Below are 13,999 nucleotides of genomic sequence, written 5' to 3'. Positions count from 1 at the left end.
ACTCATTTTTTTTTTTGCACGGTGCAGAACTCAAATTTACATATGTTAAGGCCTAAAACTGCATGATTTGTTCATTTTCACCAGGATTTGACGTCTCCTGGGGACCTTTGGGGGGGGGCTTAATGGCGGGGGGGGGCAAATGCTGACCTTAGTCATTTCTTTTATGTCTCGTTCACTGTGCACTCACAGGGGACCATGCATGCTTCACTTGTTTCCTTTTGATTTCAGTACTGATGCATCTACCACTAGTCTCTTTTACTCTAAAACAGGGTTCAAAAACAGTTCAAAATATAATAGGTTCTGCAGTATCGGACAAGCTCAAACCTCTCTCATCATCACGATGTTACATGTTTGCGTTTATTTTACAAGTACTTTAATGGAATATGCTCTGATGAACATACTCCTAACTAACTGGACAAGAAGCAAGATATAACTCCTTCACTGATGAGGTCTTTAGATACTGGAAAGTCTTCTACTCTATTTTCCTTTGGACTGCTAAACTTTCGAGAATCCTGATCTATAGAAAGAGAGGGGAGAGTTTAAAAGCGACAATGGAGGGCGTATCCTTGACTGGTATTAAAGAATCTGAATAAAACTTTAATAATTGCATTATATGTGAACCGTTCTTTTCTCGCTTTTCAGCCAGTAAAAAATAATTGCTAAGGGGGTCAAGATTGAAAAAAAAATGAATGTGATATTTGTACGCATGTGCAAATACATACATTTATGCATTAAAGTCGGGTCATTTTCAACTTTACTTATCCATCTGACGATAACTGAAACGATAACGACTAAGGCTACAGTACTATATGTTTTGATTTCAATTCTAGCTGGTGGCACCTAAGTAATACTATTTTCTTTTTTTACTTTTGTAATCACAACTATGTATTGGGTACAGTATAATATATAATAATGGATTGAGAAATGATTTTTTAATAATAAATACGAAATCTGCATGAATTAAAATATCACTTGTAAGTGTATTTTACAAGAGAGCAACGCTTGGCGTCCAGTTAGTCCAATCTAAAAAATAATATAGTCTGTTATCTACATAAGCACCAAGAAAATATGGTGTCATGAGTATAGTGTAAAAGGGATAGTAGTGTCCCTCATTCGGCCTTGAGCAACGTCGAGTTTCCTGCAAATAGATTATAAAATATTTAATGCCGATTCACAATCATAGGTGATCTTAAATTCGACTGTACCAGATCTCAGATAAAAATAAACTTAGCCTCGATGTAAAAATGTTCCGATTAGCAAACTAAACGGGAAATTTAGTTTAAAACAAGGCCGATAACCATTAGTCGTGTGCTCTTGTGTAATGCGTGAATGTAGGATTGACATGAAATTCTTAAAGATAAACTAAAATGACCGAAAACGGGCTGAAATGACTTAAATAAATAAAAAGTAAATGACTTAGAATGACTTTAATGAATAAGGATGAGTTGAATGAGCTTAAGAATGACTTGAATGCTTAAAAATAACGGGAATCCTTCACAAACAACTTGCATGAGCTGGAGAATGACTGGTTGTAAAGTGGGTGATCATTTTACATTAAATTAATACAGAAAAGTGATCCCCCACTTTATATCACAATAAGTACAGCATGTAGTAAGAACAGATACTACACTTTGATCTTGGCCAAAAGGCCAAGAAAAGCTGTATTTATTTGCTCCCCCACCGAGCAAATTAGGCACAGGGCCGATTTTTAATGGGAGGAGTGAAGGGGAAATGGGGACCAACTCCCCGGGGAGTAGGGAAGCTGGATAGTGACAATTGGTATGAAGGGTTGCCCCTACATTGACCAAGGTCTTATGTGGCGTTGCCCCCACATATGATCTTTGCTTGCAGTACACTTTGATCTTGGGCAAAAGGCCGAGAAAATCTTAAAAAGCTAAGAACAGCATCTATTAGCAACAGACCTTTGATCTTAACCAAAAAGGCCAAGCACAAAAGTGTTACCGACAGACCGACAGACCGACCGATGGAGTGACTTATAGAGTCGCTTGCACGTGACTAATAAATAAGGAAATTGACATGAGAGAAAATATGCAAAACATTTGAATACGTTTTTTTTTTTTTTAAATATATATTTTACAGGTTTATTGTACACTATAACATGAAGTTTGGTTTGGTAATCGGAATATTTTTACATCTGACACTTGTACGGTCGCACCTAGGGTCACTTATCCTTCTTAATCGCAATATTTAATTAATAATCAGATTAGAATCATAAGGTGTTTTTGTATCGAACTGGGGAACCAAGATGAGGAAGTCAGTCCGACAATCTCAATAAATGAAAACACCTCATCCCAAAAATACAGACAATTACTAGAATCATAATGTTTTTATGATTTCAGAAATAATTTTCTTGGGTGAATAAATGAGAGATTTTCATGAAAATTCTACCTGAACGTTGCCAATTCCTAAATTGTTAAATTCCCATGAAAGTATGAAAGTAAAAAAAATAAATTAACAGAGATACCATATATTAATAAATAGTTCAGTTTTGAATAGTCAGAATGTTACCTGAAAAGGAGCAAAGATTAGAGTGTCTGAAACGATGTGAGTAGAACTGTTGAATATTAAGCCGGGGTAAACCAATGAAATCAGAGGTATTCACGCACGCACAATCCAGGTGGCTTTTTAATCTATATTCTTTTGTCCTATAAAAATGACCTAAATTGTAACAAAGAAAAGCTTACATTCCGGGGCGGGGAGTTAGAATTGCGTAACGCAAAATAAAGAAGAACAATTAAATATTTACATTTCATGCAAGGCCTTTGATAGAGTATGGCATAAGGTTTACTTCACAAGATCTCCAGCTACGGTATAGTTGGAAATGTCTTCTCCATTATTAAATCATTTCTCTCTGATAGGTTCATAAGAGTGGTGGTTGATGGGAAGAAATCAGAAGCTCACAGTATTAATGCTGAAGTCCCTCAGGGGTCCATCCTGGGCCCAACTCTACATTAATGATCTTCCAAATCACATCCTTACATCATTCGTAGACATTTATTCTGATGACACTACCATCTATGGTAGCACATCTAAGGCCGTAAACGACCAAGTTCTCTCTGATTCTCCCTCCTCTGATCTTGAGTGCATGGTACAATGGGGAAAGAGGTGGCTTGTTACTTTTAATGCATCTAAAACCAAGTGTTAATATTTACATCATTAACGCTCTGATCCACATCTGCCATCACTTGAAATTAATGGCTCTCGTCTTGGGGAGGCCTCATGTTTTGACAAACTTCTGGGTTTGACCTTTACTCCTGATCTTAAATGGAACACAAGCATTAAATCGGTTGCCAAGGCTGCTGGAAAAATAGTGGGATCTTTCTATCGATCCAGTAGATATCTCACTGCGGATGCAATTCTCTATCTATATAAGAGCCAGGTACGTCCAAGTATGGAGTACTGTTGCCACATTTGGGCAGGAGCTTCTAGAAAGAACTTATCTTTCCTTGATAGAGTTCAAAATAGACTTCGTAGCCTCGTAGGAGATGTCCTTTTATCTTCCCTGCAACCTCTTTCTCACAGAAGAGATGTTGCGAGTTTGTCTCATTTTTTTCATTATTTTCATGACGTGCTCGACTGAGTTCCAATCTATGGTCCCCCTCGCCAAACTTTTACAAGAAACACCCGTCTAGCAGAAAACACTATCAATAATTTCCCTCACTCTTTATCTGTACCTTAACCTAAACGTAGATTCCAGGAGCAAAGCTTCTTTCTTAGAACTGCACGCCTATGGAATTGTCTTCCATTTTCCTGCTTTCCAGCTGACTACAATATGGCTGTCTTCAAGTCTAACGTAAGCAATCTTTGATGAGCCATTCCATATAAGTTAATAAATTTACCGAATTTCTATTACTAACGATTACTATATTGTTCAAGTTCTACTGTACACTCTTTAACCCTTATCCTCGAGTGGCCTCTTGACCTTGATAAGTGGTGATGCCTGTGTAACAAAAATGTCGGTTGATGTCTTTATAAGACACGTAATGCATAAACAAGAGAGAGAAAAAAGAGAGTAGAGCTGACAGTCATCTAGCGTGAGTGCCAAGTTCTGCCGTCGCCTGACACGTAGTTCTGTTCTGTCTGTTTGTCTGTCTGTCTTTCTCTCTCTGTCTCTCGTTAATGGTCAACAGTGAATTGTAAATAAACTTGTATGTTGACAAAATTCGTTTTATTTTGAGAACAACGACAAAAGAATTGTTAAGTGTTTCGCAAGCATTTGAAAAGTACAAAATAAAAAATTCTATATGCATTCAATAACGATACATAAAGATTCTAAGGAATATTAAATTCATAAACCGTTCTCAGTGTGTATTTCTTATTTTTACGAGACCATTTTCTACCTCTATAAATCTACTTTCATACCATATATGGAGTACTGTTGTCAGATATGTACTAGTGGATCTCTCTCTCATTTGAGGGTTCTTGATAAAGTGCAGAAACGTATCTGTAATTTGATTGCCTCCAGCTTTTCATCTTCTTTGCAACCTCTTTTTTAACAGATGTCATATTGCTGATCTCAGTTATTTATATAAATACTATCAGGGTATGTGTTCTTCTACAGTGTCTGATCTATGCCTGCTTCCTTTATTTCAGCTCGTTTGGCTCGTTGGTCTAGTGGTTGCCATAGATTCACTGTTTTGATACCGCGGTGTAATATAGCTTCCTTTTCCAGGAGTTTTTTTACCAAGAACTACAGGCTTGTGGGACTCTGTTTCTGCTGACTGTTTTTTTTTTCCTAACTATAACGTTGGTATTTACAAGATTAAGCTTAATAGGCATCTCCTATCCTAGCAGCTTTGTGCTTTTTAGCGGCTTACATAAAGTGGCTTTAAACCTTGTCTGGAGCGATTTCTAAAAAAAATTGTATATCTTGATCAGGGTAAGAATATTCTGCCGATGTTGGTTTTTACAAGGAGGTTTCACCATTCTCCGATATATAGCGGTTGATATTCCTAAATGGTTTCTCATCTTATATTGAAGAATATATTTTTTTCATAAAGTTGTAGCCATGCAATTCTGACCGAAATTCCTGAATAAATATTGTAAATAATAAATAATAAGTTATGTTCTATCTTATATATATATATATATATATATATATATATATATAAGGAAATTGAGCTTCAACTGCAAGTATGATTTAGAGTTGGAAACTGAGAGCTCTCCAGTGGCAGGAAATCATTTTTATAAGAGAGAAAGTAATTTTAAAATGGTGGATGTGATAAGGACTTTAATCTTTTGGGAATATGTGAGTTTGAATGAAATTTATTACCTTTGTGCTGATTGCTTGCCCAGCATTCGTCTATATCTTAAACAAGATGGACATCTATATGATGTTAAGGTAGGCTGTTACACTTATTTTTCAAACAGCAGTCGTTTATCACATTGCAAAACGTCTATATGTTAAAATGATGATTTATGATATGCTTATGTTTGTCCGTCTGTTAGTCTTGACTTAGGATTACCGTTAGGATTTATAAAAATATTTTTTATTATTTTGGGTAAAAGTGTGCAGAAGTTGAGCATTTGTTGTCGAACGTATTCTATTTTGAGGTTTATTATTTAGAAACCTATTAGTTAGCATGGGGAGGGAAGGGTTTTTCTGTAACTATTCTGTATTTTAACCTAAAACTTTAATCCCAAATCTTAAAGGTAAGTCGTCCGGTTGTCAACCAGCGGATTTTGTTTGTAAAGTGCTTGTTTTATCACAAAAGTAAACGATGGTCATCATTAATCTAAACACAAACAGTAACCCTTAGTTCTGGTTGCCAATATAAGGAAGAAAATAACAACCGTCAACAACTTCCCTCATTCTCTGTTTGTGCCTAAAACTGAACGAATATTCCATAAGCAGAGTTTTTTCCCCAGAAATGTCTGAGATGCAAAAGAGAAGCCAACAAAGCACTAAGCGAATTAGTCCTCGCGCGAAAGAGCAGGACACAAAATGTTTTAAATAATAATAGATTAACAAAGACTTTCGCTGGCGAGGACTACTATTGACCATAACCAGTTATACAGCCTTTTTGAAATTTTCATCTCTATTATTTTTCGTTATGTACTGAACATTTGTTAATGAAACCTATATGAAATATGTTCCTTATTAAATGTTAAAGATTTTTCTATTCTGAAAAAATTTAAAAAAATTTAATATAAAAAAGTTATTTTAAAGCTTGTATTAAAAAAAATTCAGATTTTCTTATTATTCAGCCCTGTATTACAAAGAGGGAGTTGCAAAAAATGAGTTGTGGTGTGAGGAGAAATACAAACTGAAACAGAGAATATTCAGACCTGTAATAATATAAAGAGGGGGTTGCCAAAATGAGTTGTGGTGTGAGGAGAAATACAAACTGAAATAGAGAGAAGGAGAGTTTTAAAATATAATCTTAAAAAGATAAGATACAAATTAAAAAAAAATTTCATCCAAGGGGTGAAAATTGATAAACAAAATGTTTTTACTATAGGCTTTAAAAATAAAGGTACAAGATTCAATTTGAAATTTATTTATCTTCAAAGTGCACTTTTATAAATTTTACAAAGTAAGGTATAAAAATTTAATTTAAATTGCATCCAAAAATAACCTTGGATTTATTTTATGTAATGTACATTTTGTTGCAAGTTAAAAACATTATCTTTCATTTAGCAATTAATGATATAGATAGAAAATTTTCAATGATTTTTTTAAAAAGTGCAACAGAATGTACATTACATAAAATAAATCCAAGGTAATTGTTTAATTCAATTTAAATTAAATTTTTATACCTTACTTTGTAAAATTTATAAAAGTGCACTTTGAAGATAAATAAATTTCAAATTGAATCTTGTACCTTTATTTTTAAAGCCTATAGTAACACATTTTGTTTAACAATTTTCATGCCTTGGATGAAATGCTTTCCTAACTTGTATATATATATATATATATATATATATATAGTCTGAAGAAGCTTTGAATAAAAAAAAAATGCAAAAATAGAAATAAAGAATGCAGTTTAAATTCCCGGAAGAAAAAAATAATAACTTTAACCTATCGCAGACCAAGCACCTACATAATCCGACTTCTAAAAAGTTTATAATGACAAAAGAGAATCCATTTATTATATGGATGAAAAAAAGGCCTGAACTAAAATTGTTAAATAGATATAGACTTAGCACTTGCATAAGCCGATTTCGCAGAAGTCTTCAATTTTAAAACGGAATTTAACTACATAAGGATGAAAAGAGGGTGCTCATGCAGAGGGTGATCCGTGCATAAATAATAACGTTATTATTTAAAAAGCCATTCTTAACATGGAGAGGGGAGGGTGTTTTGTGCCTATTCTGTATTTTAACCTTACAATTGAATAAAAAAAAACATATCATAAAACTTTAATTAAATGTGGAAACGCAATTTAAAAAATAGCACGAATCACTCTTTACATTGGCACCGAAAAGAGAACAGCTTAACTAAAATTTTGTAAATAGTAAACGGGGATCATCAGCTGCTTACCATGTAGCTGTTTTGGGGATTTAAAAACAGGCAGCTGTTAAATACATGGCTCTCCACTTCCCCAATAAAAAATGTAAAATAATACGGTTACTATTTTGACTAATATATGAAAAAAAAAGATAGATAAAATAAAATTAAAAATAATCAAAAGAAAAACTATTAATATGTATGTTTACGATTACAAGATCCATTCTGCGGCATGTTAACCAACATATAAATGCTATGAGAATAAAAATGTATAAAAGCTTAAGTACCTTAGATACCAGAAAGGCAAATAGATAAGAGGAAGGAAACCTAGCCATACATATCTAAAAACCCAATAGTCTGAAGAAGCTTTAAATAAAAATAAAAAAATACAAAAATAGAAATAAAGAATGCAATTTAGATTCCCGGAAGAAATAAAATATTAATTTTAACCTATCGCACACTAAGCACTTACATAATCCAACTTCTAAAAAAGTTTATAATGACAAAAGAGAATTCATTTATATAAGGATGAAAAAAAAGGCCTTAACTGAAATTGTTAAATAGAAATAGACTTAGCACTCGCATAAGTCTTCAATTGTAAAACAGAATTTAACCACATAAGGATGAAAAGAGTATATATATATATATATATATATATATATATATATATATATATATATACTCACAATAAATAAATGTTATCGTAGTCAATAAAAGTTACTTTTATACTTACCTAGCTCTTTTTTTGTCTTGAAGCAGTTTTTAATGCTTTTTATTTGATCCCCAAAAAATCAGTTTTTACAAGCAGTTTTGAATCAAAATGGCGACAGGTTCTTGTTGGACACAAAGCCTCATTTTGAAATTCGCAGTTTTCATGTTTCATAACCTTTTTTTTTCTGTGTACGCCTCAGAAACTTGTGTGTTTTAATTGAAGGGGAATGAAATTTGGCATTTATGCAGTTTAGTATTTCAAACAACGACATATTTTAATGTTTTTCGGGTTTCCGTTTTTGGGTGAAGGAGGAGGCATTTCATTTTTAAATTTGTACAGTTTAACATTCCAAAGAAATTCTGTGTTTATTTTTACCGTTTTTTTTTTTTTTTGGCACTTGTGCAGTGTAACATTTTTATGCAAATTCTGCGTTTACATTTTAAGAGTTATGTCACTTTTTTTCTGGGTTATGGAGGCGGGGGGGGGGAGAAGGCTCGTGCACAGAAAAAAAAAGACTTCATGGAACATGAAAAGCGCGAATATCAAAACGAGGCTACCTTCCCAACAAGAACCTGTCGCTATTTTGATTAAAATCCGCTTGGAAAAGTTCTTAATAAGTAAATTATTTTTAAACTAACCCAAAGTCCGAGCAGGAAGCTCCCGCTCTCCTAACAGAACTTTTATAAAACCGCATGTATTCACTTAAGTTTTCGAAATTAAGCTGAATCGCAGTCGTTGTTTTACATGGGTTTATAAGACAGCTTTCTTTAAAAAAAATACTACTCTTACAGTGTCCGCATCTAAAAATACACAGGTCGGTAGAAAATTTTATTTTATTTTGTTTGCTGTGAATTACTTGTAAGTTTACAAAAAATGGTGTCTACAATTGTTAAATATTATGTACTTAACCCAGGTTAGAATTTGTAGAAAGAAACGGATTGGCTACGAAAGTTATTCTATAAAATTAATTAAAAATATTAATTTTTATTTTTAAATGTTTATTCGGAAAATTTCTGGTCGGTTTTGTTGTCTGTTCAATTTAGGTAGTGGAAACCTATTAAAAATATTTACGCCGTATTAATGCTAAAACATTGAGCATAATTGTAAATGCAAGTTGTTAATTCGCCCCCCCCCTCCATGAAAAACAAAAATATTGAAAATAAAAGTCTCATGGTGTACGTACTCGTGATGGAAAGAAAATATTGTATACCATAATAAATTACGTTCAAGTAGTTTTCTTTTTAAAAAAATCAATTTTTTTTTTGCTAATCGACAATCACTTGGCGCCATTTTGCATGACGATGGATAATTCTAAATAATTCAAACCTGTGAGATTCTAGAAAGCCATTTTTAACGTGGCGGCGGTGGTGGGGAGGGTAATTGAAAAAACGCAACTTCCTCACTGCTTAACTCCTTCTTGAGAGACTCTTTAGAAATTAAGTGTAAAATAAGCCTAGTGTATTATTGTAATGCCTACGAATTCCCAATGATCGCTTCAAAAGAATCACAGCATAAAGATTTTTCCTTACTTTTGTTTTTTTTTTTGTTTCATTTTTTTTTTTACGAAGAGCGTAGTTATGGACCAGCACCTAAAAGTTTTGTTTTCTGAACGTTTATATGAGTGAAATTTGTATTTTTTCTTTCAATAATCAGTTAAATATTTCAGTTATGGTTGGCAGGCGTAGCTTTTTATTAAATAGATAAAATTTCCTGAAAAAGTTCTGTTCTATTTCGAATCCTCAAGCAAAACGTCATCACCGGAAATTAAAATATTAATCACCACATCCAAGACTTTCGCAATTTGCCTTCCCTAGGGAGATTTCAATCTTCGTATTTGAATTATATCAATATAAAGGGAAAATTTCCGCAAATTATATTTAGATTTTAATTGGAAGCAAGAATTTGAAAGCATGTTAATTTCTCAGTAGTTCCTCTTCGGGGACTGGCAATAAAATGCATGGCATTTTATAAATGGGACATTACTCTATAGATGTACGAACTCAGTTACTAATTCCTATTTTATATACTTGAAGTAAATTATGACAGTAAACGTTTAAAAAAACAGCCTGATCTCATTAGAAATTTATTTTAAACTCATAGGGCATTTCCTAATATAACAGCTGTCGAATTTTGCCTTCAAATCTGTATATATATATATATATATATATATATATATATATATATATATATATATATATATATGAGAGAGAGGGGGCTGGGCGGAAAATTTCAACCAGCTCTCTCATTTGAAAAGGCCATATTAGTTTGAAACAAGTATTTTGGCTGTTTTGTTCTTTCAATATAAAACTGAATGTGTGTGTGTGTGTGTGTGTGTCTGGTCACGAATAGACTCTTATATGGTTGACTATTTTAAAAAACTGATTACATATAATGATAGAAGATATATCGAGGATCAGGAATGGGTATCTTTGACATGGCAGAACGGTGGTTCATAAAAATTGTGAAAGCTGCGTTCGCGCCTGTTCCCCAAAGTATGGGAAAAAGAATGAAAAAAAAAACGTTTACAAAGGTTTTTGATATAGATATACATAAGAATACTTTGATAATTATTTTTCAACTTAAATAGGGATGGTATAATAAAATTGTGGAGTCTGCGTTCGCGCCTGTACTACATTGAAATATGCACAAACTTTAACAAAGACTTTTCATATCTATTTGCGTAAGTATACTTTGATAATTATGTTTCAGTTTGAAGAAATATGTTATAATAAAATTATTGGGTGTTCGTTTGCACCTGACCTCCATAGAATGTAAACATGTCACAAAGTTTAACAAGGTTTTTTTAAAAGGGCTGAGGGTCCACAATAACACCTTAACTTTAATCTTAATTCATGTTAGCTTTTATTTATTTTTTTGCGTTGGATCATATTGTATCGAATAAATTCACCTCATAAATTCACGTTCTTATTAAAGTGAAAGCCAAAAAGAAAGTCGGAACTTTAAACAATTCTCGACACAAATTTTGCATAACTCTGTTTTTTTCCTTCTCCACTTGCACGTGACACTCTTTCGAAAGTAGATAAATAATAAAAAATAAGAACTTTACTTGTTATCGTGTCAAAAGAAGGAAAAACTCCTACTCATGTGATTACGTGTCTTTTTAAAAACATTTACATAAATTTTTATTTGATTTATATATCTGTTTAAGCTTTTTTGTCAATGTACTAGAAGGAATTCAGTTGATTACAACCCTTTCTGCGTGTTCTTTACATTACAATAGTACAAATCCGACGGCGCAATACTACACCGTTCAATACTGTAAAACTGAAACGAAGCTGTTCTGCTTAAAAAGGGCGCCATTTTCTTCTTATTCATATTTATATCGATTCTTTGCTTTAAAAAAACTAAAGTAATTACGTGTTTACTTTTTAATATCCTATTTTGCTGTTTCGGATTATTTTACTAAAGTAAGTAAAGCTTCATTATTTTTCAAAACTGTTTTTGTTTGTTTGTTTTTCGATATTTCGTCGATATTATTTAGTAAGAGTGTTTAGCAGAAAAGCCAACAAACGACTATCCGAAAAAATAAATATACAAGAAATAAATGTTACCATAGTCAATAAAAGTTCTGTTCATGTTTTGTTTTTGTTTTGAAATAGTTTTTAATGCTCTTTACTTGAAATAATTTCAGCGAACCGAAATTAAAACGAAATTTGAGGCGATTACTACTTAAATGAATTTTTATATAAACTACACATGCCATAATCGAATATTCTTCAAGCACAAAATAACGGAAAACATTAAAATATGTTTATAAATATTCCTTACGTTGACGGAACTCTCTTAAATTGTTAACACAGAATGCTTAGGTGCCCCTCCTTCAAATTGAAAACGGGGCTCTCCATTTCAAAGTCGTTGCCATTTTGATTTTTTTAAAACCGGTTCATGAATTAATAAAATTTTTTTTTTTTACAAACTACTTAAAAATACAAACCAATGAACTTTTCTACCATAAAAGTAACTTTTATTGACTATGGTAACATTTATTTCTTGTATATTTATATTGTTATATATATATATAACATTTTCTCTTTGTAAGGAAACATCATTTTGTTGGTCCCTCTTGGCTACGAATGGAAGCAAAGTTGATATAAAAAAATATTTTTTCACGAAAATTATCTTTACTTTCATCATATTTTGCTCAGGGTAAAATTTTTGAGTATCAAAACCTATCTCTTTACAGCCCCTCTTTTTCATAACCTATTATACTTTCATAAATCACAGTCCATTTTCTGTAGGTTGTTTTTGAACCCAGTCAACGACGGGAACTTCCGCTAGTATATATATATATATATATATATATATATATATTATATATATATGATGGATTCTCTCGTCAGTGTCGACGGATGAGCTTCGGCCACAACAACTAAGTTGTCTGGAAATCCACACAGATGATTTGTCTATAGTGGTGAAGACTTTGTGTAGAACTATCCACACTTTTTGGTATTACTGCTAACCTTCGTCAGTGCAGATGACTGCCACGGGGCAAAGTATACAGTAAACCACAGGTTTTCACATCATATTTTCCTTCTCCAAGATACATGTCTTAACGAAGACTGAGGGTGGATCTCTCCTAGTGAATTATTGCGCCCCCAGATAACAACATGGACATTTCTACAACTCGGCGCTGTACATACAGCGTCTAGACTTCCCAAATAATCATACTTCTGGTACTGGCCAGGCTCAACGTTCCTTAACTTCGGTGATCTGATGAGAACCAGTGTCACAACGTGTTTGTGTCGTATATACATATATATATATATATATATATATATATATATATATATATATATATATATATATATATATATGTGTGTGTGTGTGAATTAAAACTCTATGAATTAGGCCTTACAAACAGTTTATTATTCGACAAGGAACACGCAGTGCAGATTGAGAAATGTCCTTATTTCGCAGCATTTCAAAGAATGCTTTCTTTCTTTTCATATGAAGATATTAACAAAATGTATTTCATCTTTAAACTGTGATGTTGTTCTGTAGCGTTTAAATTGGAACTGCAGAATATGAAACGAATCAACTTTGCATAAAAGATAATGAGAAGGTTTCTGAGAATGCAAAAGTGAAAAGGATATTTAGATGAAGTCCAGATGCATCCTTAAAACGTAATTGGATAATCAAGCATCCGCGGAAGACGTTCCAAGTTTTAAATCCAGGTATCTCTATCTCTACTATGATGCACAAAAAAAATTGTGTGCCTGTGCGTTCGTTCCCTGTAGACTCGAAAACGGCTGGTTTGATTTTTATGAAATCTCACACGAAGGTATCTCATGTGCCTGGCAGTGTTCTTAGATAGGTTTTACGTCTGAATATATAAAGAGGATATATATGGATATTTTGCTAGTATTGTATATCAACATTGGTATACGCGGGGGGGGGTTGCAAGTTAGAATCAAAAACCAAGAAGAGAGGGGAAGATGTATGCAAGGGTGGTCTGAGAGTGTTCTGGTGATATTTCTATTCTATAGTTAAGACAAAGTAAAGTGATAAAGTGTCGTGTGGGAGTAATTCCCTTTAGCTAAAGTCTCGTGAGGTAATGGGTAAAACAAAGGCTGAACTGTCAGAGCTTAACGGGTTGAATTCTTAAAAAAGTGGGTATATACAGTGCAAAACACCAGATGCTAGTCTAGGTATTTAAGAAGGGTAGGTCAACAATTTATGACAATGGAGAAGAAATGTAATAAGGAAGTCGGGTAAGGTTTATGTAATTAGGCTTCGAAATACCATAGTATAAAGAGTTTATCCTACAACCATAATTGATGTAACATCCATATTGA

General features: G+C 32.9%; 1 protein-coding gene and 1 pseudogene across 1 annotated transcript in view; one reads left to right on the top strand and one right to left on the bottom strand.

Moving 5' to 3' along the window:
* LOC145269267 (uncharacterized) overlaps nt 1–13,999 on the top strand; it is a 700,568-nt gene that overhangs the window by 280,735 nt on the left and 405,834 nt on the right. The gene's annotated exons all lie outside the window — the stretch shown is intronic.
* Nucleotides 1,536–1,661, bottom strand: LOC145273861 (U2 spliceosomal RNA; annotated as a pseudogene).

Source organism: Euprymna scolopes, chromosome 4, assembly GCF_053919585.1.
Source record: "Euprymna scolopes isolate OS-2025 chromosome 4, ASM5391958v1, whole genome shotgun sequence".
Taxonomy (NCBI): Eukaryota; Metazoa; Mollusca; class Cephalopoda; order Sepiida; family Sepiolidae; genus Euprymna; species Euprymna scolopes.
The sequence above is the reverse complement of the archived record's forward strand: the minus strand, read 5'-3'. Positions and strand labels throughout refer to the sequence as shown.